Source organism: Hyla sarda, chromosome 11, assembly GCF_029499605.1.
Source record: "Hyla sarda isolate aHylSar1 chromosome 11, aHylSar1.hap1, whole genome shotgun sequence".
NCBI lineage: Eukaryota > Metazoa > Chordata > Amphibia > Anura > Hylidae > Hyla > Hyla sarda.
The window spans coordinates 26,769,916-26,797,706 of NC_079199.1; the positions used below are offsets into that span (position 1 = coordinate 26,769,916).

The 27,791-nt window shown below is 45.2% G+C and overlaps 2 long non-coding RNA genes across 6 annotated transcripts in view; one reads left to right on the forward strand and one right to left on the reverse strand.

Moving 5' to 3' along the window:
* Nucleotides 1-27,791, forward strand: part of LOC130295533 (uncharacterized) — a 58,901-nt gene that overhangs the window by 20,832 nt on the left and 10,278 nt on the right. For all 5 annotated transcript variants that reach the window (XR_008848886.1, XR_008848889.1, XR_008848887.1 and 2 more), the window contains one exon: nt 20,369-20,517. This is a non-coding gene — a long non-coding RNA (uncharacterized LOC130295533). The remainder of the gene's footprint in view (nt 1-20,368; nt 20,518-27,791) is intronic.
* The window catches only part of LOC130295532 (uncharacterized), a 116,113-nt gene that overhangs the window by 19,328 nt on the left and 68,994 nt on the right, over nt 1-27,791 (reverse strand). The gene's annotated exons all lie outside the window — the stretch shown is intronic.

Sequence of the window (27,791 nt, forward strand, 5' to 3'; positions counted from 1 at the left end):
ACCCCATTATAAAAACTGAATCCCTCAAAGTATATAAAATAATATTCAGAATGTTTGGTAACCCTTTAAGTGTTTCACAGCAATAGCAGTAAAGTGAAGGAGAAAATTCAAAATCTCATTTTTTTACACTGGCATGTCCTTGTAGAGTCAGTTTATGAATTTTTACAACGGGTAAAAGGAGATGCCCCCCAAAATGTGCAACCTAATTTCTCTCGAGTAAGAAAATACCTCATATGTGGATGTCAAGTGCTCTGTGGGTGCACTAGAGGGCTCAGAAGGATCGAAGGAGCGACAATGGGATTTTGGAGAGTGAATTTTGCTGAAATGGTTTGTAGGGGGCATGTCACATTTAGGAAGCCCCTATGGTACCAGATGCTCCTGCTCCTCCTACTTAGAGTCAGTCAATCTGCCAGCAATCCATCGGTGAAGCCATGTCCATGAGACAACAGTATGCGCCCACTCATTCAACAGCGCAGAAGCTGAACGTGCTCATGTTGCTGGTGCTGCAGTCCCTCACTTTTCAAGTGGTGGACTCTGCACCATTCCGAAAACAGATGGCTTGTGCCAAGCTGAGGTGGAGAATTCCAAGCCGTCATTTATTTGCAAAGAAGGCAGTACCAGCCCTGCACAGTTTTGTGGAACAGAAGGTGGGCCAGTCCTTGAGCCTGTCATTGTGTACCAAAGTGCACGGCAGCGCCAATGTGTGGAGCTGTAACTACGGTCAGGGACAATACATGTCCTTTACAGCCCACTGGGTGAATGTGATTCCTGCACAGCCACAACACCAACTTGGACAGGTCACGCCGCTTCTGCCTCCATGCTCTCAGGCCATTGGTCCTGTGACAGTGTGCGAGTCCACCTCCTCATCCTCCACCATGTCCTCAGCCTCCACTGCACGGACAAGTCTCAGTACCCCTCCAGCATACCTTGTGTGCAGGGCATGGCAGTGTCACGCTGTTCTTCACATGGTTTGCCTTGGCGAACGGAGTCACACAGAGGAGGAACTGCTAAAGGTCATTCATCAAGAAACCGGAGCATGGCTCACTCCACGAAAACTGGAAATGGGAACCATGGTTATCGACAACGGGAAGAACATCTTGTCTGCGCTGCGACAAGGAAGCCTGAGCCATGCGCCCTGCATGGCACACATGTTCAATCTGGTTCCTGAAGTGTTCCCCCCATCTGCAAGACATCCTAACAATGGGAAGGAAACTTTGCATGCACTTCAGCCACTCGTACACCGCAAAGCACAACCTCCTTGATCTGCAGCGTCAGAACGGCATCCCCCAACATAGTCTGCAACGTTTCCACACATTGAGGAAGGCAAGACAGAGGACCCGGACACACCGTGGCACTATGAAGTGGAGATGGAGGAAGGGAGTCACTTGCACAAAAGGCTCAATGCATGCTCACTTGCTTGCGTAGTGACCGCCGAATTGTCACCATTTGGCAGCAGGATGACTTCTGGGTCTCCAACTTATTGGACCCTCTCTACCGGCACAAAATGGGGGCGTTTTTTACACCCACTCAGAGGGAGAACAAACTGACCAACTACAGAGGCATCCTACATAGTCAGTTGGCTGATGCCTATCTGCTCCATCGCCCATCCTCTCGTAGGTCTAACTCCGGGGGCCCTCTGCACTTACCTTCCACTGCCATGGCTGCTGAGGAGGAGTGGGGTGTCAGGAGCAGTACCAGCTCCATCAGCAGCAACCTGAATCTACAGTCACTGATGAGTAGCTTTCTTCACCCGCATAGGGAAGCAACTCATCAGTAGCAGGTAAATCTGAAGCAGGACCTGAACCAGAAGGTGGGGGCATACCATAAAATGACCATGCCAACACACCTTGAAGATCTGCTGGACTTCTGGGCAACCAAACTTGATTTGTGGCCGCAACTAGCAGAGTTTGCCCTGGAAAAGCTGTCCTGCCCAGCCAGTAGTGTGCCATCAGAGCAGGTGTTTAGTGTGGCGGGGGGCCATAGTAAATTCAAGGAGTCCACAAAAAATGTGGAGACTGACCTTTGTGAAGATGAATCAGGGATGGATCAGCCAGGATTTCCACCCACCTTGCTGCTTCCCAGTTACAGACATTCCTCACCATCAGACCTCAAGTAAGTATTGAGGATATGCATTAGTTAAAACTTAACTTTTCTTAGGATAAGATATATGTACCCAAATTTTTTTTTAAATCAAACAAAAGGAAAGGTGTGCAAAAAACACCAAGTGCCATCTACACCACCAAGTATTGATGTGGTGCAAAGATCATTAAAAGGTGGAAGGGGACAACGTATGGTCCATTGTAACCGGTTGGGGTAAAAACTTCCCCTGTAAGGCCTAACTCTCGCATTATTAATTCCCTTCTTGGCAAGTGTTACTCGCCCTAAAAAGAGCGGCCCCACACAGGAACCTCTCCCTATTTCCCACTACAAACACTGCCATTTCCCAGGGTTTTTAGGGGAAAATAGAGAGAGTTTCCTGTGTGGGGCCGCCCTTTTTGGGGGGAGTAACACTTTCCAAAAAGGGAATTAATAGGGCGAGAGTAGGGCCTTACTGGGGAAGTTTTTACCCCCACCGGTTACAATGGACCATACGTTGTTCCCTTCCACCTTTTAGAGGTCTTTGCATCACATCAATACTTGGTGGTGTAGGTGGCACATGGTGTTTCTTGCACACCTTCCCTTTTGTTTGATAAAAAAAAATAAAATTTGGGTCCATATATTTTTTCCTAAGCATATTATTAAAAGTTACGTTTTACATAATGCATATCCCCAATACTTACTTGTGCACACTAACACTTTTACAAAAGAGAGTGTTTTCTTCTGCCTACCTGCCTCAGCTACTATTCTGATCCCGCCACCCACCTGATGCCACACATCTGATGCCAACTTTTTTCACCCACCTTCGTCACTGGGTACTGGTATTGCCACTCATCGCACCACTCTGTCACCGGGTCACTTTCAGGACTCCTGACGCTGCTGCCACCTTCAGGCTGTCTCATACTGCCACTATATGTTCTTCTCATGCTGCTGCCACCTCCAGGCTGTCATTCAGCCACTATATTTTCTCCTCATGGTGCCGTAAACTCCAGTCTGTGTCATTCAGCCACTATATGTTGCCACCAACTCCGGGCTGTGTCATTCAGCCACTATGTGTTCTCCTCATGCTGCTACCAACCCCAGGCTGTGCCATTCAGCCACTATATGTTCTCCTTATGCTGCCGCCACCTCGCTCTCCTCATACTGCCACCAGCTGCAGGCTGTGTCATTAAGCTACCATATGGTCTCCTCAAGCTGCCACCATCTCCACGCTGTGTCATTCAGCCACTATATGGTCTCCTCACTCTTCCGCCACCTCCAGGCTGTGTCATTCAGCCACTATATGTTCTCCTCATGCTGCCACAAACTCCAGGCTGTGTCATTCAGCCACTATATGTTCTCCTCATGCTGCCACAAACTGCAGGCTGTGTCATTCAGCCACTATATGTTCTCCTCATGCTGCTGCCACCTCCACACTGTGTCATTTAGCCACTATATTGTCTCCTCATGCTTCCCCCACCTCCGGACTGTGTCATTCAGCCACTATATGGTCTCCTTATGCTTCTGCCATCTCCAGGCTGTGTCATTCAGCCACTATATGGTCTCCTCATGCTTCCGCCACCTCCAGGCTGTTATTCAGACACTATATGTTCTCCTCATGCTGCTGCCACCTCTACTCTATGTCATTCAGGCACTATATGGTCTCCTCATGCTGCCGCCAATTCCACGCTGTGCCGTTCAGCCTCTATATGGTCTCCTCATGCTTCCACTACCTCCAGGCTGTGTCATTCAGCCATTATATGTTCTCCTCATGCTGCCGTAAACTCCAGGCTCTCTCATTCAGCCACTATGTGGTCTCCTCATTCTGCAGCCAACTCCAGACAGTGTCATTCAGCCACTATATGTTCTCCTCATGCTGTCGCAACCTCCATGCTGTGTCATTCAGCCACTATATGTTCTCCTCATGCTGCCACAAACTGCAGGCTGTGTCATTCAGCCACTATATGTTCTCCTCATGCTGCTGCCACCTCCACACTGTGTCATTTAGCCACTATATTGTCTCCTCATGCTTCCCCCACCTCCGGACTGTGTCATTCAGCCACTATATGGTCTCCTTATGCTTCTGCCATCTCCAGGCTGTGTCATTCAGCCACTATATGGTCTCCTCATGCTTCCGCCACCTCCAGGCTGTTATTCAGACACTATATGTTCTCCTCATGCTGCTGCCACCTCTACGCTATGTCATTCAGGCACTATATGGTCTCCTCATGCTGCCGCCAATTCCACGCTGTGCCGTTCAGCCTCTATATGGTCTCCTCATGCTTCCACTACCTCCAGGCTGTGTCATTCAGCCATTATGTGGTCTCCTCATTCTGCAGCCAACTCCAGACAGTGTCATTCAGCCACTATATGTTCTCCTCATGCTGTCGCAACCTCCATGCTGTGTCATTCAGCCACTATATGGTCTCCTCATGCTGCCGCCACCTCCAGATGTGTAATTCAGCCACTATATGTTCTCCTCATGCTGCCGCCATCTCCCCACTATGTCATTCAGCCATTATATGATCTCCTCATACTGATGCCACCTCCAGGCTCTGTCATTGTGCTGCTCTGCGACAATGATTCTAATAATGACACCTCTGATCTGCATGTCATACTGCATAACAGTATTATTTCACTAACCCAGCACACACTCTATGCATGTTAAAGCAAGGCAAAGTGTTCTACACCCCTATTGAGGCTCTCTGTAGGCCAGAAATAGCCATTTTTAATAGTGATACGTCGTGAATAAATTGGGACCGAAACAAATTTTGGGGGGAAATTTAGCTAATTGGCCGAATCAAGTTTTTCAAAAATTCGCTCATCTTTAGTGACCACAATCTTTCCCATAGGTCAATCTAATATAATGTTTTTTTTATGATGGGTTATCATGTGGATCGAAGCTCCGTCCAGGGGACATGGTTGCAGATTCGGTCTATTTAGCAGGATTTGACTGGACAAAAAATACTGTCATTTACTGTCAAATCAGTATATCATTTGTATGGTCAAATCCTGCTAAAGAAATGGACACCAAATGGAAACCGCATGGACCCGACTGAGGTCAATGGAATGTCTAGTGATCTGTCAGTATCTGTTGTGCAATAGATCACCAGGTTCTGCTACTGGGGCCCCTGACAGACCTTACACAATAATATAAACCCAGCCTTAGAGCATTTTTATGCTGTAGAAAATATACAAATCATAGATATTAAATGGCTTATGTTTTTCCCAGATAAAGCATAGAACAAATGTACATAATTTACTCTGAGGCAAGATCCATTACTGTCCCCAAAAATAACTATTATCACCAAACATATTTTCATTAATGAAAAATAATGACAAAAGTGTCAAAACTTTCTACATATTGTAGACCTGTGCACTGAATATAGAGGTAATTTCCATGGTGTTTTATCTGACCCCAACTGTTTTCTTCAGGAAGTCATCTTTACATATTTAAATAAAAGCACAATAGACAAAAGTTCCAGCATCATCTTCTTGGCCAGTGTAGATTGGTGATTCTTCTCTGGATATCCCTTTCATCCAATCCTTCACACTTCATCATTGCTTCTCTTTATCCCACTATAACCTGGTTTTCTTCTGTTTACGTGTTAGTGTGTGATTTTTTGGAGGATTTTCTGTATGCAAATTCCATTTTATTCAGTTGGTTTCTTATAGCTCTGTCAAAACAATGACACCCGCGCCCACATATTTGTATTACATTTCCTTTATTTTCATTTTATCTTGTGTTTTCTGTCCTGACACTGTTCCTTGTTTACCCATATATTTTTCACACACACACACACACACACACACACACACACACACACACACACACACACACATATATACATACACACTGCTAATAAAAAATTAAGGGAACACTAAAATAACACATCCTAGATCTGAATGAATGAACTAATCGTATGAAATTCTTTCGTCTTTACATAGTTGAATGTGCTGAAAACAAAATCACACAAAAATTATCAATGGAAATCAAATTTATCAACCCATGGAGGTCTGGATATGGAGTCACACTCAAAATCAAAGTGGAAAACCCCACTATAGGCTGATCCAACTTTATGTAATGTCCTTAAAACAAGTCAAAAGGAGGCTCAGCAGTGTGTGGCCTCCACGTGCCCGTATGACTTCCCTACAATGCCTGGGCATGCTCCTGATGAGGTGGAGGATGGTCTCCTGAGGGATGTCCTCCCAGACCTGGACAAAAGCATCCGCCAACTCCTGGACAGTCTGTAGTGCAACTTGTCGTTGGTGGATGGAGCGAGACATGATGTTTCTGGGGTTGGATCTCACAGGCTTCCTTAGCAGGCAGATAGGAGGTCATGATCTGACCTCCTGCTGCCATAGCAACCAATGACGACCCGCGATCGTATCGCAGTGCCGCCATTGGAGAACAGGGGGAGTGCGCTCCCCCTGTCAACCCCATAGATGCTGTGATCAGGATTGATCACGGCATCTATGGGGTTAATGCTGGCGGGACTGGCCTGATCGACAGCCAGGTCCCGCCGCCGACCTTCTGCGCTGCCCGCGGCAGTGCAGAAGATCGCTAGGACGTATGTATACGTCCCAGCGCGCAAACGTGTCAGGTGCTGGGATGTATGCATACGTCCTATAGCGGGAAGGGGTTAAAGGGGAACTCTGCCCCTAGACATCTTATCCCCTATCCATCTTATCCCCTATACGCTGGGGACCCCTGCAATCTCCCGGCGGCACCCAACGTTTTTGTTTAGAGCGTCGGGTGCAGCAATGGAGGCTCGTGACGTCACGGCCACACCCCCTCCCATAGACTTGCATTGAAGAGGCGTGATGATGACATCACGAGCGGACATGACCGTGACGTCTGGGGTGCTGCAGCCGGATGTCTGAGGTGCCGTAGCCGAGATTGCAGGTGTTCACAGTGTGTGCAATGTTATAGTCCCCTATGGGGGCTATAACATTGCAAAAAAAAAGTGAAAATTAAGTGTAAAAAAATTCCAAAGTCCAAAATAGCATATTTTTGGTCACTTCATATACCATAAAAAATAAATAAAAAGTGATTGAAAAGTCCAATCAAAACAAAAAATAGTACCGATAAAAACTTCAGATCACGGCGCAAAAAATCAACTCTCATACAACTTCATTTGCAGAAAAATTCAAAATTAAAGGAGTATTCCAGCGCAAAATAACTTATCCCCTATCCAAAGGATAGGGGATAAGTTATAGATCGCGGGGGGTCCGAGCGCTGGGGCCTACCGGGATCTCCTGGACGGGGCCGTGGCAGTCTGCAGGAAGTGAAGTTTCGTCCCCAGCAGAAAGCCGTGGCAGAACGCCCCCTTTCCAGCACATTGCCGCTGCCCCGTTCAGGAGATCCCGGGGGGGCCCCAGCGCTCGGACCCCCCGCGATCTATAACTTATCCCTTATCCTTTGGATAGGGGATAAGTTATTTTGCACTGAATACTCCTTTCATTTTTTATTTTTCTGCATATGGGGTTGTATAAGGGGATATGTTATATTGCACTACAGATGTCCTTTAATAGGGGTCAGAAGATGACATTTTTAAACATATTAATTTTCCTGATTTTTACCGGAAGTATGACAAAATCAAACCTATATAAGTAGGGTATCATTTTAATCGTATGGACCTATAGAATAAAGAGAAGGTGTCATTTTTACTGAAAAATGCACTGCGTAGAAACTGAAGCCCCCAAAAGTTACAAAATGGCATTTTTTTTTCAGTTTTGTAGCATAATGTTTATTTTTATTTTTTTTGCCATAAATTTTTGGGTAAAATGACTAATGTCATTATAAAGTTGAATTAGTGGCGCAAATTTTTTTTTGCCATAATATGGCTATTTAGGTGGAAAATTGAAAGGGTTTTGATTTTTAAAAGTAAGGAGGAAAAAACAAAAATTCAAAAACTGAAATGCTGAGTCCTTAAAGGGGTATTCCAGGCAAAACATTTTATCCCCTATCCTATCCTATGCGGGTGCTGAATCTCCAGTCTCGGAAACCGCCGGGTTTCTGGGACTGGGGCTGTGACATCACGCCATGCCCCCTCAATTCATGTCTATGGGAGGGGGCGTGACGGCCGTCATGCCCCCTCCCATAGACATGAACGGAGGGGGCGTGGTGTGACATCACGTCCCCAGTCCCGGAACCCCGGTGGTTTCCGAAACTGGACATTCAGCACCTGCATAGAATCGGGTGCTGCAGGAAGATCACGGGGGGGTCTCAGCAGCGGGCCCCCCGCGATCAGACATCTTGTCTCCTATCCTTTGGATAGGGGATAAAATGTTTTTGGCCGGAATATACCCCTTTAAAGGAGTACTCCAGCGCAAAATAGCTTATCCCCTATCCAAAGGATGGGGGATAAGTTATAGATCGCAGGGGTCCGAGCGCTGGGGCCCCCGGGTTCTCCTGGACGGGGCCGCGGCAGTCTGCCGGAAGTGAAGTTTCGTCCCCAGCAGAAAGCCGCGGCAGACACTCCCCCTCCATGTATCTCTATGGGATTCATGGTGGGGACGTGTCGGCCGCCGCATCATGCGGGGACGGAACGCCCCCTTTCCTGTATATTGCCGCGAAGATCGCAGGGGGCCCCAGCGCTCGGACCTCCCGCGATCTATAACTTATCCCCTATCCTTCGGATAGGGGATAAGTAATTTTGAACTATAGATGTCCTTTAAGGGGCTAGGGGCTTAAAGCTGCGTGCTTTGTTCACTGTATGTTCACTTATTTACTTATTGGTTCCCACAAACCTTTCCAATAAATTGCTTTGCTATCTGTTGCTCTGTTTATACTTAAAATGACTCGAGTTCCATAAAGAATTTGTCTTTCATTAGATAAAGAAGGCGGTTGTTAGCGTCACGTTGTAAGCAGCTAATAGATACAATGAAATCCTGATCTCTGGTTGAAGCCTCCGTCCTGTGAGTAAGTAATGAATCATTTGTATCTTTCATCGCCTATCCCAGGACAGCAGCTGTCTCTTAATCCTTATCCTATGTTTGGAAACTGATCAGCAGATCATGTCTAAACACAAGGGGCCAGAGCTGTGGAAAAGATATTTCTAAAGATTGTGCTATGACGTTTCTTCACATAAGCTGCATAGCTGGAAATACATGAAACCTTGTCCTCCTGACACTGTGGGGAGAGACTGTTCTTGGTGGTTGGCGCACTTGTATGCACAACATGGTCTAGATATAAATACAACATCCATGTTTGTACTTAATTGACTCTGTGTCAACGAGTCCCGAGCCTTGTTACCATATGGGAACCCCTGGACAATGTTTCCACTCCGAAGGAATCCCTACTTCTGTTACCACCTCAAACAATCTAGCCAAAGGCTATATTCTGGCCTTGGATCTGCTAATGTCATGTCAATGAAACATATAATATCCCAAACGGAAAAAACAGAGTGCCTAAAACTTAAAGGGGTATTCCAGGAAAAATATGTTTTATATATATGAACTGGCTCCGGAAAGTTAAACAGATTTGTAAATTACTTCTATTAAAAAATCTTAATCCTTTCAGTACTTATGAGCTTCTGAAGTTAAGGTTGTTCTTTTCTGTCTAAGTCCTCTCTGATGACACCTGTCTCGGGAAACGCCCAGTTTAGAAGAGGTTTTCTATGGGGATTGGCTTCTAAACTGGGCATTTCCCGAGACAGGTGTCATCAGAGAGGACTTAGACAGAAAAGAGCAACCTTAACTTCAGAAGCTCATAAGTACAGAAAGGATTAAGATTTATTAATAGAAGTAATTTACAAATCTGTTTAACTTTCTGGAGCCAGTTGATATATATAAAAAAGTTTTTTCCTGGAATACCCCTTTAACTTTTATTACATTTACTGGTAAAACCCACCCTCACTCAAAAAATGTGGATACCAAACAAAAGAAAATTATAACTCAGCAAAAAAATATTTTCCAGTCCGCCTAGGACTAGTAGTACCACTGACCCGCTCACCAAGTGGTTCAATCAATAATATTCCCATAGCAGATCATGTAAGCCCCAGTCCCGACGCGTTTCTGAAGGTAGCTGTTGTATCAAATATGCTTAGCACCTGCTTCCTCAGGGGAATTATAGGGAGCTAGAGATAGCACATATTGCTCCTATTGGAGTATCTACACATATACATATTCATGCAGTATAGCAATAAAGATATTGTTTATAGGTCAATGGACCCCATTATCCAAAGCATGAGCATCACAGTATCCTTCCCAGCAGGCCAATACTGATCCCATTTAATATTACTCGTATTCGGGGGACATAACCGCCGGGGAGTGTCTGAATGCGGACGCTATGGTTAGGAGTCTGTAACGACATGCTGCAGTGGCAGCGCTCCCCATCCTAATGTCTTGTCAATTCTAACTTTCTGTCATTGGAGCAGAAAAATGAAAATAATAAGAGTGACAGAAGTTTTGCACAATATGTATGGGCACCACCTGAAATAAGATAAATTGCAAAGAAGCGTATAGACCAAAGCAAGAGTGAAGACTGCAAGGCATAATATTTGCACAACCACCAATTAGATGCTCACAAAAAAACTTCTAGTTTTATTTAAGAATATCACAAAGGCCAAACATTGTTAAACACATTAAGGGTAAGTACTTTGCTGCGTATTGGCTGCTGCGTATTTTCCTTCCTATTTAAGTCAATGGATAGCAAAATCATCTGCAGAAAGTACACAGCAAAATATGCAGCAGCAAATATACAGCAAAATATAGCACATGTGACCTTACCATTAAGAATACCAAAAAAATCCTACAGCTGGCGGGATGAATCCTATACATGATTAACCCCTTAACTACCAGAAGCGTATATTTACACCTGTGGCCGGCTCCCGTTATGTGCAGCACGCTCAGCTCCTGCTTCATATCTACTGGGTCCTGGTTGCTGCCAGCAACCAGGACCCGTGGCCAATACCGGACATCGCCGATCGGCTGATGTTCGGTATTAACCCTTTAGATGCTGCAATCAAAGTTTATTGTGGCATCTAAAGCAGGTAAAAATACTGCCGGTTAGCTCATCAGAGTTGTTCGGGACCACCGTGGTGAAATTGCGGCATCCCGAACAGCTGAGAGGACAGCGGGAAGCTCCTTACCTTGCTCCTCCCTGTCCGATTGTCGCTCCATTGCTCTAAGCCTGAGATCCAGACTGGAGCAATCGAGCACTGATTACACTGATAAATCCTATGCTATGGCATAGCGTTGTTCAGTGTATGCAATCAAAGAATTGCATGTAATAGTCCCCTAGGGGGGCTAAAAAAAAAGTTTTAAAAAAGTGAATAAATGTGATTTAACCCCTTCCTGAATAAAAGTTTGAATCACCCCCCTTATCTCATTTAAAATATATATATGTAAACAAAAATAAAAATAAACATATGTGGTATCACCGCGTGTGTCACGATTTGGCTAGCTGGAGGTGGATCCTCTGTGCCAGAGAGGGATTGGCGTGGACCGTGTCGGTGGACCGCTTCTAAGTTGCTACTGGTATTCACCAGAGCCCGCCGCAAAGCGGGATGGTCTTGCAGCGGCGGTAGCATCCAGGTCGTATCCACCGGCAACGGCTCAACCTCTCTGACTGCTGAGATAAGCGCGGTACAAGGGAGTAGACAAGAGCAAGGTCGGACGTAGCAGAAGGTCAGGGCAGGCAGCAAGGATCGTAGTCAGGGGCAACGGCAGGAGGTCTGGAACACAGGCTAGGAACACACAAGGAAACGCTTTCACTGGCCCCGGGTCTGACCGGGGCGCTGTGAATGAGAGAACGCTGCGAGCGCTCCGGGGAGGGGCGGGGACCCGGAGCGCTCGGCGTAACAGTGTGCATAAATGTCTGATCTATAAAAATATATGTTAATTAAACCACACGGTCAATGGCGTACATGTAAAAAAATTCCAAAGTCCAAATTTGCGTATTTTTGGTCACTTTGCATACCCTAAAAAAATGTATAGAAGCGATCAAAAAATCCCATCAAAACAATTATGGTACCGATAAGAACTTTAGAACACAGCGCAAAATATGAGCCTTCATACATCCTCGTATATGATGGAAAAATAAGAAAGTTATAGGGGTCAGATGACAATATCTAACATACAAATTTTGGTGCACGTAGTTATAATTTTTTAAAAGTAGTAAAATAAAAACTATATAAAATGGGTATCATTGTAACCATCTGGACCTACAGAATAAAGATAAGGTGTCATTTTTACCGACAAGTGCACTACGTAGAAACAAAGTCCCCAAAAGTTACAAAATAGCGTTTCTTTTCCAATTTTGCCCCACAAATAATTTTTTTATTGTTTCGCCATACATTTCTGGGTGAGATGATTGATGCCATTACAAAGTACAATTGGTGGTGCAACAAACAAGCCTTCATATGGGTCTGTAGCTGCAAAATTTAAAGCGTTCTGATTTTTAGAAGGTGAGGTGCAAAATACAAACGTGCAAAAACAAAAAAAAGCCTGTGGTCCTTAAGGGGTTAAGAGAGAATAGTCTAGACAGAAGAGAGAATAGCTGACCAAGTACTCTTCTGCAAAACACTCAACCCTTTGCTGGTCTGCATCCGGAGTTAGGCTAAGGCTACACTGCAATGTTATGTAGTGCTACAAGTTGATTTTAATTGCGCTACAGCTGCAGTCAAAAGACTATGAGACACATTTATCATTATTGTCTTTAGAAAGTGTGTTTTATTTTTGCTTTGGCTTTGCTTATGTGCAACAAATTTATTATATTATCTCAGGGGCGCTAATAAATTTGGTGCACTAGGGCAAAAACAATTAATCACCTCAGAACCCCATTTTGTAAGATTCCTCCTCTGCTACTTTTTACCCTGTTGCACAAAAATGTGCAACTTTTTTAAAACAGCTCTCCACAGCCAGTTTTGTAAACCAGGTCTGTGCTGGCCAGGGCCTTGCAACAAACTTACAACTTTTTTTTTTAACCCCTTTGGGGGCTTCCGTTTCTACGCAGTGTCCTGATTAGCTGAGAGGATGGCAGGAGGGTCCTTACCTTCCTCTTCGCCGTCAGATCGATGATCTGATGCTCCAGCCAGCCATGGCAGGCTGGAGTAGCAGAGCACCGATAACACTGATCAATGCTATGCTATTGCCAATCCAAAGACTGCATGTAATAGTCCCCTGTGGGGACTAAAAAATAGTGTAAAAAAAGTTTAAAAAAAAGTTAATAAAAGTGAATTATCCCCTTCCCTAATAAATGTCTGAATCACCCCCCTTTTACCATTAAAAAAATATGTAAACAAAAATAAATATAAATATATGTGGTATCGCCGTGTGCGTAAATGTCTGAACTATAAAATTATAATGTTAATCAAACCTCACGGTCAATGGCGTACACGTAAAAATATACCAGATTGCATATTTTTGGTCACTTTGTATACTATAAAAAAATGTATAAAAAGCGATCACTAAGTTCCATCAAAACAAAAATGGTACCAATAAAAACTAGAGATCACAGTGCAAAAAATGAGCCCTCACACATCCCCGTATACGGAAAAGTATTAAAGTTATAGGGGTCAGAAGAGGACAATTTTAAACATACTAATTATCACGCAAAAAGTTGTAATCCCTTTAACAGAAGTAAAATAATATCAAACCTATATAAGCTGGGTATCATTTTACGGACCTACAGAATAAAGATAAGGTGTCATTTTTACTGTAAAGTGCACTGCACAGAAACGGAGGCCACCAAAATTAACAAAATGGCGTTTCTTTCTATTTTGGCACACAAATATATATTTTTGGTTTTGATGTAAATTTTGTGATGAAATGATTGATGTCATAACAAAGTGAAATTAGTTGCACATAAAACAAGCCCGATATAGATCTGTAGGTGGAAAACTGAAAGCGTTAAGATTTTTAGAAGGTGAGGAGGAAAAACGAAAGTGCAAAAATAAAAAAAAACATGAGTCCTTAAGTGGGTTAAATGGAAAGAGTCGTGATTCAAACTTTTATTAGGGAAGGGGCTAAATCTTATTTATTTACTTTTTTTTTTTACACTTTTTTAAAACTATTTCTTAGTCCCCATAGGGGTCTATTACATGAAATCTTTTCATTGCATATACTGTTCAATGCTATGCCATAGAGAAGCATTGATCAGTGTTATTGGTGCTCTGATGCTCCAGCCTGCAATGGCTGACTGGAGCATCAAAGCACCTATCAGATGGCAAGGAGGCAGGTAAGGGCTCTCCCGCCATGCTCTTAGCTATTCGGGACACTGCAGTTTCACCACGGTGGTCCCCATCAACACTGCTGAGCAGCCAGGATGTAACTTTTTTACATTTAAGATCAATTTAATTTGTGGTGTCTAAAGGGTTAATGCCGGGCATCACCAGTGAAGAAGCAGTCTACGTGGTGAGTGTACTTGAATTGTTTCTTTATTGGATTTCAACATACATGTCATTACCACAGGACTACTGGCTGGGAAGCCAACAGCCTACTGTATTGAACAGTTTAAGCCCACCACGTTCTTCTAAGCTCTTCTAGAAGAGAGAGGTAGTTGGGCAGAAGCTGCTGCCTTCTCCTTTTTGTGTGCTGATCTGCTGCTGATGATGGGGCAGTGGGAGGGTCCAGGAAGGGGCATTTATTATAAAACATGATTTCCCTAGTAGAATCCGATAGTCAGGTTTAAAGTTTAAGCTAACAATCAGAGTTTTTATGGCCATAGCTGAATGACAGCAGTTTTTCCAATAGTTTACAGCTTCAGTCTTGAACTATGACCCTCCATTCCCTTCACTTATACAAGTGTCTCTAGTCCTGCAAAAAACATATTTACTTAATCCCTTATCAGTGAGAGTCTAGGTTACCCATGGGTTCCCTGTAACAGCAGAACATAAAACAGTGTTTCTTAACCAGGGTGCCTCCAGCTGTTGCAAAACTACTGCCTTTGGCTGTCCGAGCATGCTGGGAGTTGTATTTTTACTGCAGCTGCAGTCACACTAGTTGTGAAACGCTACCTCAAAAGCATGCAAAACCAGAGAAGTCTGACAGCAGCTTACCCCTCCCCCTCTCCACTCCATGAACATTTTGCATGGTAAAATGTTATATATGGAGGGATTTAGAGAGGTAGATGTCAGCTGAAAAAACTTCCAGCCTACAGCTATCCCATGCATATGAATACCTTAACACAGTGTTTCCAACAAACCAGTGTAACTCCAGCTGTTGTTGTAAAACCCCAACGCGCAGCATGCCCAGACAGCCAATGGCTGCATATATTTATTTACATTATATATATATATATATATATATATATATATATATATATATATATATACATATATATAACTGTACATATTGTGTATTATGTGCTTGTAAAGTGCTTGTAAAGTGTTATAGGAAATTATACTCTCTGGATACTCTCTTTCAATGTTTTTCTGCTATGAAGAAGGTAACAACATGTTGTTACCACAATTTTACTTTTAACATTCTTTCAGCAACAATTTATTTAGTATTTGTTATTTAACTTTACAGCATGAAATGTACCAAACAATGTAGAGGTTAAATAATATAGTACAATTTGGTATAAAGACACTTCAAAAGTGTTAATGCAATAAACAACCACTAGATGGCAGTAAAGTTAACATTTGGATATTTCATCACTTTGTGCTCGATAGTAAGTAATTATCTAATACATGTACAACACAAATAGAAAAACACAGCCACACACCCACCATTTGTATTTTGATCTACTTGCTTCTCAGCATAATTTTAAAAACTAATAGGTTGTTTGTATACATTTTGATGAAAAAGTACAAGCCCACTAGCCACATCAAGGCCACCTCGTTAGAGTGGGTCCCTAACCTGACACTGGCGTAGCGCCCAGCGGCGACCACTGCCTCCGAGTCCCCATGCCCAATGGAGAGAGCGACCCAGTGGCCAGGCAGCCCCACTACTGCCCGACCAAGCCCCTGGCTCTGGGCCACTCCACCACACAGACAAAGCATCACAGAAACAATGGCCGCCACAGAGCACCACACCATTGTGAACACCTCCCATGTGCTCCCTACCAAAGGGCTGGGAGAATGATAGGAGGAAACCCTATGCAGTCTCCTGCTAATTAAAAATGCCTGGGCCGAATGGGTGGAGTGGAGTGCTGGCCATGGAAGAAGGGAGAGACTACAAATGTACAACACAAATGGAGAAACAGCCGCACATCCACCATTTGTATTTTGATCTACTTGCTTCTCAGCACTACCGGCGCTACGCCAGTGTTAGGTTAGGGACCCACTCTAACGAGGTGGCCTTGACGTGGCAAGTGGGCTTGTACTTTTTGATCAAAATGTAAACTAACAACCTGTTAGTTTTTCAAATTATGCGGAGAAGCAAGTAGATCAAAATACAAATGGTGGATGTGCGGCTGTTTCTCCATTTGTGTTGTACATTTGTAGTCTCTCCCTTCTTCCATGGCCAGCACTCCACTCCACCCATTCGGCCCAGGCATTTTTAATTAGCAGGAGACTGCATAAGGGTTTCCTCCTATCATTCTCCCAGCCCTCTAGTAAGGAGCACATGGTAGGTGTTCACACTGGTGTGGTGCTCTGTGGCAGCCATTGTTTCTGTGATGCATTGTCTGTGGGGTGGTGTTGCCAGGGGCTTGGTTGGGTAGCAATGGGGATGCCTGGCCGCTGGGTTGCTCCCCCCTGTTGACATGGTGACTTGGAGGCATTGTTCGCCAGTGTAAGGTTAGGGACCCACTCTGACTAGGTGGCCTTGACGTGGCAAGTGGGCTTGTACTTTTTGATCAAAATGTATACTAACAACCTGTTTTCAAAATTATGCTGAGAAGCAAGTAGATCAAAATACAAATGGTGGATGTGCGGCTATGTTTCTCTATTTGTGTTGTACAATTATCTAATACAAACTTCAATATATAAACATCAAGAAATATTTTCTGCATGAAGATATCGAATTCTATATCTGGAATACATAAAATATATATCTGGAGCAGCTTACAAAAAAAAAAAAAAAACAACACATCTGTATATTGTTGCAGTTTGCAGACTATTACTATATTGTTGCAAAGTAAGTTTGGAGTAAATTTAAAGGGGTACTCCGCTGCTAGACATCTTATTCCCTATCCAAAGGATAAGGGATAAGTGTCTGATCGCGGGGGTCCCGCTGCTGGGGCCACCCGCCATCTCCCCAGCACCTGACGTTCTAAACCAACCCGGGTTTCTGCGGTAGTGGTTGTGATGTCACGACCACACCCCCTCATGACATCACACCACGCCCCTCCATTCATGTCCATGGGAGGGGGCGTGTCGGCCGACATGCCCCCTCCCATAGACATGAATGGAGGGGGCGTGGTGTGACGTCACGAGGGGGCGTGGTGTGACGTCACGAGGGGGCGCGGATGTGACGTCTCAACCACTGCCACAGGATCAGAGCATTCTGAACAAAATGTTCAGAATGCTGGAGCAACGGAGTACACCTTTAATAGGTGTAATATCATTTTAACCCCTTAAGGACGCAGTCATTTTTCATTTTCAGTTTTTCATTTTTTTTCCTCCTAGCTTTCTAATAGCCATAATGTTACAGACCCATATGAGGGCTTGTGTTTTTGGGCCCCCAAGTGTACTTTTTTATGACATAACTTTTTACCATTTTCCCCGTATGCTTGGGGTGTATGTCGACAACTTTTCAGAAAAGATTGATGTATACCGACACTGGGTACTACCTTCGGGGCAAGTTCACATGTACGTATTTTGCTGCTGATTTTCCGCAGTTGATTTTTTTACGCCCAAATTATGTCGCACAGTTCGTTCCCCAGAATTTGTGCCCAAAAAATAAATAAATCCAACCAACCCAACCAACACTTAATTTTTTGGAAAACCCAAAAAAGGGGAATTGCTGCTGAGGCAAAGAGGGCATGGCCACTAAAAAAGGGAGTGTGCACTGACATTTTAAAAAACATTCCAACATATTTAAAAAAGAAAGGCAAAACATAGGGAAAAGTGCAAAACATAGGGAGACATTGGTAAATACTGTGGGAAAATACTTGACAGGAAAAAAAAAAAACACAAAGGAAACTACACTTCACTCAGGACCATAGACTTCAATTGGTAGGAAAATCATCTGCAGAAAATCTGCAGCCAAAAATTGGACTGTAAACATACTCTTTCATTTTCTGAACCCAAAAGTGCAGCACACAACACCATATAGTCACGAAAAAAGAACATATGCATTTGGAAAATGGACCAAATGTGGTACTAGTTGAATATGTTTGGTCCATTTGCCCCTAGAGGACATGCAACATACATCCCCCTGTCTACTGACAGCAGACTTGAACCCGCCACTAATGGTGATCATCAGTGATCTTGCTGATGTCCACCATTAACCCTTCAGATGGTGTGATCAATACTGATCATGGCATCTAAAGTATCTACAAGGCTTAGGGATTGTGAGAGTCTGACTTGCGCGCTTCCACAGCTTGTGGAAGCATGTGAGTTGCGCGAGACAGTTCTGTCCTGCAGGTCCCTGTTCCTCTTGCTTCTGCCTGCTGAAATTCTTTTGCATTATCTGCCAAATTAAAGCTATGTAGGAATGGTGAGCGCAGTCTGTCTTTCCATCCTTTATTTACGCTATGTACGAATTCTATCCTTTATTTACAGTATATGAACCGATATTTCACATGCCATGTCTTCACCAAAAAGTCTATACCCATTTTAAGTAAACACAGTCTTGGTATATTATACAAGTAAATGGTCTTCCTGCCCCAATTTTATCTCTGCGGTTGAAGCAGGAGTCCTGGGTTAGCAAAACAACATACAAGGCATTATTCTACAGGAGCAAGGAAAAAAACACTGTATTTTGTGCCTAAATGAGTTCCGACATTTCATTTCTAAAGAAGCCAAGGACTTATTACTGGTGGGAAGTGGGGAGTAAAAGGTTTACCGGAGTTATTTACAAAGAATTTACCTTGACAGACGATACCTACACTATATACAGACCTGCATTGTAGATACTGTAGCAGCCAGTAAACACATTATTATGGAATTTTAATAAATAGGAATGTGTCATAAAATATCAACACCTGACCGGGGTATTGTAAAACTGATTTTTTGTACCAATAAGAGAAAACTTTCCTTAACCCAGTAAAAATATGAGATTAAAAGGAAAATGAAAGCCACAGCAGCCCAGAGGTGTAGCTAGGTATTTCTTAACCAGGGAAAAAAATGCAGAAATCGGAAGATGTCCAGCATTGCCATCAGCGTAAAACTGACAGAAACCAGTAGGACCTAGGTGAACCCATCCACTGTTCAGAGACGTCTGACCACAAGTGAATTTAGTGGAAGAATTGAAGCAAAAAAGCCATATCTTTCATGTGAAAACTAGGCCATCTGAACAACCATAAAACCAATGCTCCTGAGCGGTCGTCTTCCTTTTCCTTGTTGCCGGTGGTTGATGCCTCACACTCCGACTCAGCTAGCCTCCGGACACAGTGATGTCCAGCCTCGGGTGGCGATAGACTGAGTGGCTTGTGACATATTGAGCCTGGTTACTGGCCTTGTCCCGCGTGGTTGGGTTCAATACGTCACACTGTAGCTCAACCCATCGCTGGCTAAAGCGGGATATCACTGCGGTCGACAATTAGCTGAGCCGCAGTGTAACATGTTGATCACCCCAACAACCAGGAAGAAGACCGTACACCGGAGGATGGAAGCATTGATACCAGGGCATCGATGGAGCAAAATCGGGTAAGTCTAAGTTTCTGTTTTATGTGCCTTGGAATAATGTTAAAAAAATGTTCTACAGTGGAGTACCCCTTTAAGATTATAAAAATAGCTAAATCTAGGAACCTGGTCACACACAATACCAGGAGTCAGAAATTGAAGCAGGTACTCAGAAACGGTAAAAGTCAGGATACTGTAAAGCAGTGTAGTCAGGAGTAAGAACCAGGATTAAGAACCAGAGAGGATGCAAGCCAGGCCAAGGTCATACATGGAATAACAAACGGGAAAAATAATAATAATGATGTGCTTGGAGATCAGAGATCATGCAAGAGCATAGGCAGTCTGAACTGCTGCAGCTAAAATAGCCAGGGCCCAGCAGGGAAGGGGATAGCGGATTAGTCAGGGAAACGAGGAGCTGCTCAATAACATCAGCTGAGATGTCTTGCTGAGAAGTAGGTAGTGGAGTGGAGGATGGGTGAGAACCCTGACACAGGAACTGGGGAGCAGAAAAATGGCAGCTAGTGCTCTGGACTAATGAGTAAAAATGTGACATATTTGGACCAACATACAAAGATAGCAGCCGAAATCACTAAACTCCTGTTTCTGTTGTCCAGGTTTGGTAACATGAAGTCAGACAGCAGCTCATCCAATCAGTAGCTCAAGGCAGGAAATGGTTGTGGACATATGATGTCACCAAACCCGGAAGCACTGGACACCAGAAAGCAGCGTTTGGTGATTCCGGTGGGGAGTTGGAGAGAGGAAGGTAAGAAAAGTTTTTTTTCCTTAACCCTTTTTATTTTAACCCCTTAAGGACAGACCCATATTTTTTACCTTAATGACCAGGCTCTTTTTTTTTTATTTGGCATGTAACATTTCATTCATTCAACGTTCATAGCATAGTTCATAAGGTTGCAAAAAGACCAGAGTCCATCTAGTTTAACCTATAACCCTAATGAGTCCCTACTGAGTTGATCCAGAGGAAGGCAAAAAACCCACATACTATAAAATATGGATCAACATTCTGTCCCTATAAATCTAGTATAAATAACCTGTAATGTTATTATTCTCCAAAAATGCATCCAGACCCCTTTTGAATTCTTTTACAGAGTTCACCATGACCACCTCCTCCGGGAGAGAATTCCACAGTCTCACTGCTCTTACAGTAAAGAACCCCATTAGTGTTGGTGTAGAAACCTTCTTTCATCTAGACGTAGAGGACGCCCCCTTGTTATAGATACAGACCTGGGTATAAATAGATCATGGGAGAGATCTCTATATGGTCCCCTGATATATTTATACATAGTTATTAGGTCTCCCCTAAGCCTTCGTTTTTCGAAACTAAATAACCCAATTTCTGCTAATCTTTCTTGGTACTGTAGTCCTCCCATTCCCCGTATTACTCTGGTTGCCCGTCTTTGAACCCTCTCCAGCTCCACTATATCTTTCTTGTACACTGGTGCTGTTACGCCGAGCGCTCCGGGTCCCTGCTCCTCCCCGGAGCGCTCACAGCGTTCCTCTCTCTGCAGCGCCCCGGTCAGACCCGCTGACCGGGAGCGCTGCACTGACATTGCCGGCGGGGATGCGATTCGCATAGCGGGACGCGCCCGCTCGCGAATCGCATCCCAAGTCACTTACCTGTCCCGGCCCCCGGCTGTCATGTCCTGGCGCGCGCGGCTCCGCTCCTTAGGGCGCGCGCGCGCCAGCTCTCTAAGATTTAAAGGGCCAGTGCACCAATGATTGGTGCCTGGCCCAATTAGCCTAATTAGCTTCCACCTGCTCCCTGGCTATATTACCTCACTTCCCCTGCACTTCCTTGCCGGATCTTGTTGCCTTGTGCCAGTGAGAGCGTTTAGTGTGTTGTCCAAGCCTGTGTTTCCAGATCTTCTGCTATCCACATTGACTACGAACCTTGCCGCCTGCCGCCGACCTTCTGCTACGTCTGACCTTGCCTCTGCCTAGTCCTTCTGTCCCACGCCTTCTCAGCAGTCAGCGAGGTTGAGCCATTGCCGGTGGATACGACCTGGTTGCTACCGCCGCAGCAAGACCATCCCGCTTTGCGGCGGGCTCTGGTGAATACCAGTGGCATCTTAGAACCGGTCCACCGACACGGTCCACGCCAATCCCTCACTGACACAGAGGATCCACATCCAGCTAGCCGATTTGTGACAGTAGATCCGGCCATGGATCCCGCTGAGGTGCCGCTGCCAAGTCTCGCTGACCTATCCACGGTGGTCGCTCAGCAATCGCAGCAAATCGCCCAACAAGGACAGCAGCTGTCGCAGTTGACCGCCACGTTACAGCAACTTCTGCCACTGCTACAGCAGCAACCATCTCCTCCGCCAGCTCCTGCACCTCCTCCGCAGCGTGTGGCCGCTCCTAGCCTCCGCTTGTCCCTGCCGGACAAATTTGATGGGGAGTCTAGACTCTGCCGTGGATTCTTATCTCAATGTTCCCTACATATGGAGATGTTGTCGGACCAATTTCCTACAGAACGGTCTAAGGTGGCGTTCGTAGTTAGCCTTCTCTCTGGAAAGGCCTTGTCTTGGGCCACACCGCTCTCAGACCGCAATGATCCTGCCACAGCCACAGTCCAGTCCTTCTTCGCTGAAGTCCGTAGTGTCTTCGAGGAACCAGCCCGAGCTTCTTCTGCCGAGACTGCCCTGCTGAACCTGGTCCAGGGTAATTCTTCAGTAGGCGAGTACGCCATCCAATTTCGTACTCTCGCTTCCGAATTATCTTGGAATAACGAGGCTCTCTGCGCGACCTTTAAAAAAGGCCTATCCAGTAACATCAAGGATGTGCTGGCCGCACAAGAGATTCCTGCCAACCTGCAAGAACTTATCCATTTGGCCACCCGCATTGACATGCGTTTTTCTGAGAGACACCAGGAGCTCCGCCAGGAAAAAGACATTGATCTCTGGGAACCTCTCTCACAGTATCCTCTGCAATCTACCCCTGGGCCTCCCGCCGAGGAGGCTATGCAAGTGGATCGGTCTCGCCTGACCCATGAAGAGAGGACTCGCCGTAGGGATAACAATATATGTCTGTACTGCGCCAGTACCGAACACTTCTTGGTGGATTGCCCTATTCGCCCACCACGTCTGGGAAATGCACGCACGCACCCAGCTCACGTGGGTGTGGCGTCTCTTGGTACGAAATTTGCTTCTCCACGTCTCACTGTGCCCGTGCGGATTTCTCCTTCTGCCAACTCCTCCCTCTCAGCCGTGGCCTGCTTGGACTCTGGTGCTTCTGGAAATTTTATTCTGGACTCTTTGGTGAATAAGTTCTCGGTTCCCGGTGACCCGTCTCGTCAAGCCGCTCTACATTTCTGTCGTCAACGGAGTGAAGTTGGACTGTACTGTGCGTTACCGCACAGAACCTCTCTTAATGTGCATTGGATCCCATCATGAAAAGATTGAATTGTTCGTCCTTCCCAACTGTACCTCTGAAGTCCTCCTCGGTCTGCCATGGCTCCAGCATCATTCTCCCACCCTTGACAGGACCACCGGGGAGATCAAGAATTGGGGTCCTGCTTGCCGCAAGAGATGCCTCACGTCTCCTCCCAGTCCCGTCAGGCAAGCCTCAGTGCCTCCTCCTGCACCTGGTCTCCCCAAGGCCTATCAGGACTGTGCAGTGCCTCCTCATGGCCCCCTTCCTGGTGACACCCTGCCCCGTGCCAAGCTTCACCCTCTGCCCTCCCTCCCCATTTCCACTCCTGCTGTACTGCCTGCCTTTGAGGAAACCCTACAATCCCTCCCAGTGTCCTCGTCCCATGTGAAACAATTGCCGGACAAAAAAGGGGGAGACCTAAGGGGGGGGGGGGGTACTATTACGCCGAGCGCTCCGGGTCCCTGCTCCTCCCCGGAGCGCTCGCGGCATTCCTCTCTCTGCAGCACCCCGGTCAGACCCGCTGACCGGGAGCGCTGCACTGACATTGCCGGCGGGGATGCGATTCGCATAGCGGGACGCGCCCGCTCGCGAATCGCATCCCAAGTCACTTACCTGTCCCGGCCCCCGGCTGTCATGTCCTGGTGCGCGTGGCTCCGCTCTCTAGGGCGCGCGCGCGCCAGCTCTCTGAGGTTTAAAGGGCCAGTGCACCAATGATTGGTGCCTGGCCCAATTAGCCTAATTAGCTTCCACCTGCTCCCTGGCTATATTACCTCACTTCCCCTGCACTTCCTTGCCGGATCTTGTTGCCTTGTGCCAGTGAAAGCGTTTAGTGTTGTCCAAGCCTGTGTTTCCAGATCTTCTGCTATCCACATTGACTACGAACCTTGCCGCCTGCCCTGACCTTCTGCTACGTCTGACCTTGCCTCTGCCTAGTCCTTCTGTCCCACGCCTTCTCAGCAGTCAGCGAGGTTGAGCCGTTGCCGGTGGATACGACCTAGTTGCTACCGCCGCAGCAAGACCATCCCGCTTTGCGGCGGGCTCTGGTAAATACCAGTAGCATCTTAGAACCGGTCCACCGACACGGTCCACGCCAATCCCTCGCTGACACAGAGGATCTACATCCAGCTAGCCGAATCGTGACAGGTGCCCAGTACTGTACACAGTATTCCATGTGTGGTCTGACTAGTGATTTGTAAAGCGGTAGAATTATTTCCTTGTCGTGGGCATCTATGCCCCTATTGATGTACCCCATGATTTTATTTGCCTTGGCAGCAGCTGCCCGACACTGGTCACTACAGCAAAATTTTCTATTAACTAAGACTCCTAAATCCTATTCCATGTTAGTTGTCCTAAGTTTTCTGTCATTTAATACATAATCCCAGTCCGGATTTTTACTCCCCATGTGCATTACCTTACATTTATCAGTGTTGAACCTCATCTGCCACTTCCCAGCCCAAACCTCCAGTTTAGTGTCATCTGCAAAGATTTCTACTTTACTATTCAACCCCTCTACAAGGTCATTAATAAATATATTGAATAGAACAGGACCCAAGACGGGACCCCAGTGGTACCCCACTAGTAACGGTCACCCAATCAGAATAAGTACCATTAATAACCACCCTCTGTTTCCTATCACTGAGCCAGTTACTTACCTACTTTCTTTTTATGGCGTTCACCATGCAGAATAATTTACATTACAGCTTTATAGTACACATAAAGCAATACCTAGTAGGTATATTATTTGTGTTTTTTTTATGATAATACAGAGCTTTTATTGGAAAGGGGCATTTATTTATAATTTCTTTTTAAACTTCATATTTTTATTGAAGAACCTTTTATTATTATTATTATTATTATTTTTTTTTTACTTTTTACAGGTTATACTATGCTGCAACACATTTGTTCTGCAGCCCAGTGTAACTTGATGAGCTGCACACGCTAGAGGCTGTGCGATCCATCCTGTGGCTGATAGGAGCGAATCAAAGCTGACGAACCCAAATTAGGTTACGAATTTCATGAAAAATTTGATTTGCAACGAATGCGAATATCGCTGTGATTCTATCACGAGAATCGCTTCATTAAACTCCATTTACTGCGGTCCAGGCTCCAGGGCATCTAAAATGGCAGATCCACATGTCAGTACATGGGGCAAGGAATGCTGGGAAGTCAGGAAGGCAAGGCAGGAAGGCAGGTAGGCGGGATGACCCTGAATCACATGCAGGATGCAGCCTATCAGCAGCCAGTCACATCTGTGATGTCATAGCCGTATATATTCGGCAGACATTTTCCGGCTCGTCTGCAGAGAGATAGGACGGACATCACTGTGTGTGTTACACAGAAAAGCTTTTTGCAGCAGCATTTCACCTCAGCGTTTTTGCACAGAAATTAATTCTTACTGCAGCGATTAACCCCTCAGTCACTGTGAACATCATTGTATTACAGAGAGGGGCAGAGAGCTGTGTGTTGCCTCAGCTGGGAGAGAGGAGGGAGAAATAATTTTTTGGGGCAAATCTGTGTCTTTGTTCCACAACAACTGGTCTGCTGGTTATACTAGTCTGTGGACAGTATAATCCATACCCAGCAGTCCATTCCTAATAGTATTTGAGAGAGAGTCTTTTTGAAATTTTGTTTCAGCATTGTTGTGTATTGCTGGTGTTGTGGGCAATTTCTTTTTTTAGCGTACTGTAATACATTTTTCTGCCCTCATAAGTGCATACCGCATACGTACATTTAAGTGGTGTACTATTTTGTACCTGTTAATCTGTCAAGGGCCTAGATACTGTTAAAGTCCAGGCAAAAGTACTCACCGGCTGGTGTTGTACTCAGATACTTTTTAAAATGTACTGTAGCACATTTTTCTGCCCTCATAAATGCATACCACATTCCTACATCTAAGCAGTGTACTATTTTGTAGCTGTTAATCTGTCAAGGGCCTAGATACTGTGAAAGGACAGTCAAAAGTACACACCTGCTGCTGTTCTAGACAAATACTGTTTTAAGCGTAGTGAAGAATATTGTACTTCCCTCATATTCGCCCTAAATATGTCAGGCAGAGAAGTGCCAGGAAATGCACAGAGGAGTGGCAGAGGCCTAAATTCATCAGGCAGAGGTCGCAGCAGACTAGGGGCGGGTGGCAGCAGGAGTCGCAGCGAGAGGCCTGAGCTCCCGGTATCAGCTAGCGGTTGTGCCTCAACCAGCAACCCATCTGCCGTCATCGATTGGTTAACAACACGGTCATCCACTTCATCACAAGTGACATCTGACACCCCCAGTCAACAGTCAATGGGTTCCTCAGACACAACCCTCAGTTGGCATGGCCCGGGAGCAGTACCTGTCCTCCCATTGCCTCTGTCCTATGCTGTTCCCTCTCTTACAGAAGTATCTTATGCTGTGGGTTCAGCTCCACTATTCTGTGAGGACGATCTAATAGAGGACCGTCAGGAGCTACTGCCCAGCCAAGAAGTGGAGGAGACATCCGCCGCTTCCTCCGCTAGGCAGGCAAGTAGTGATGAGAAGAGTGACGTGGGAGGCGGTGTTGCCAGCGTTCAGGGTCCTGAAGCAGACACTGTTGGGGAACCTGAGGAGGACATCAGTGATGTGCAGACACTTGTTGATGATGAGAAGCCGATCGCAATTGGGAGCCGGGTGCAGAAGGGGCTTCATCATCATCAGGAGAGGAGGGTTGCCCATGAGGCAGCAGCTTAGCCAGCAAGGTGTTAACATGGTTGGCAGTCAGCATGGTGGCAGAAGTGGAAATTCTGGAGCCAAACATGCCCCGGGCAGACTACCTGCTTTGCAGCCTAACTTCCCGGGAGGTAGAGGAACAGGGGTTCCTGGAGTCAGAGGCAGTAGCAGTCAATTAGTGAAGACTGTTGGTGGGAAAATCAGCTACTCGGCGGTGTGGCAGTTTTTCATCAAGCATCAGGAGGAGGTTCACATAGCCACATGCAAGATATGTCGGAAGAAGGTGAAGTGAACATCTTGCCTGCGCTGCGACTGGGAAGGCTGAGCCATGCGCCCTGCATGACACACGTGTTCAATCTGGTTGTGAAGCAGTTCCTGGAGTGTTCACCCCATTTGCAAGACATCCTAACAATGGGAAGGAAACTTTACATGCACTTCAGACTGGAGGCTATAATAACTTATGTCAATGCTAATTTTAGTTTTTTCTTTTTATTAAATAAGCAAAGATTTTTTAACATCATGTTTGCACTTTGTAATTACATAATATTGAGTGCAGAATGAATTAAGTTAATTTTTATTTTATTTGAAAACAAAATGTTAAAAAAGGGAAAGGGTCCGAAGACTTCCTGAATGCATTGTATATAGGTAAATAAAGTTATTTCATTACCTTTCTGTGCTGTTGTCTTTTTTTTTTTAGCCTGTCTGGTGTCCATCATGTAACAGATGTATACAGGTATATAGTCTAGCCATAAATTTAGAGTTGGCTCAATTCCCTGCTAGAGTGTACACAGGAACAGGAAGTCTGTTACAGGATGTACACCAGATAGGAATTGGTACGCCGAACACATGTGAACCTGGCCTTAAAGTAAAAGAAGGTAATATAACATTTCAAAAATACATACATAACAAATTTTTAAATAAACATTACAATTTTATTATTTAATTATATAAAAATAAGTAGGC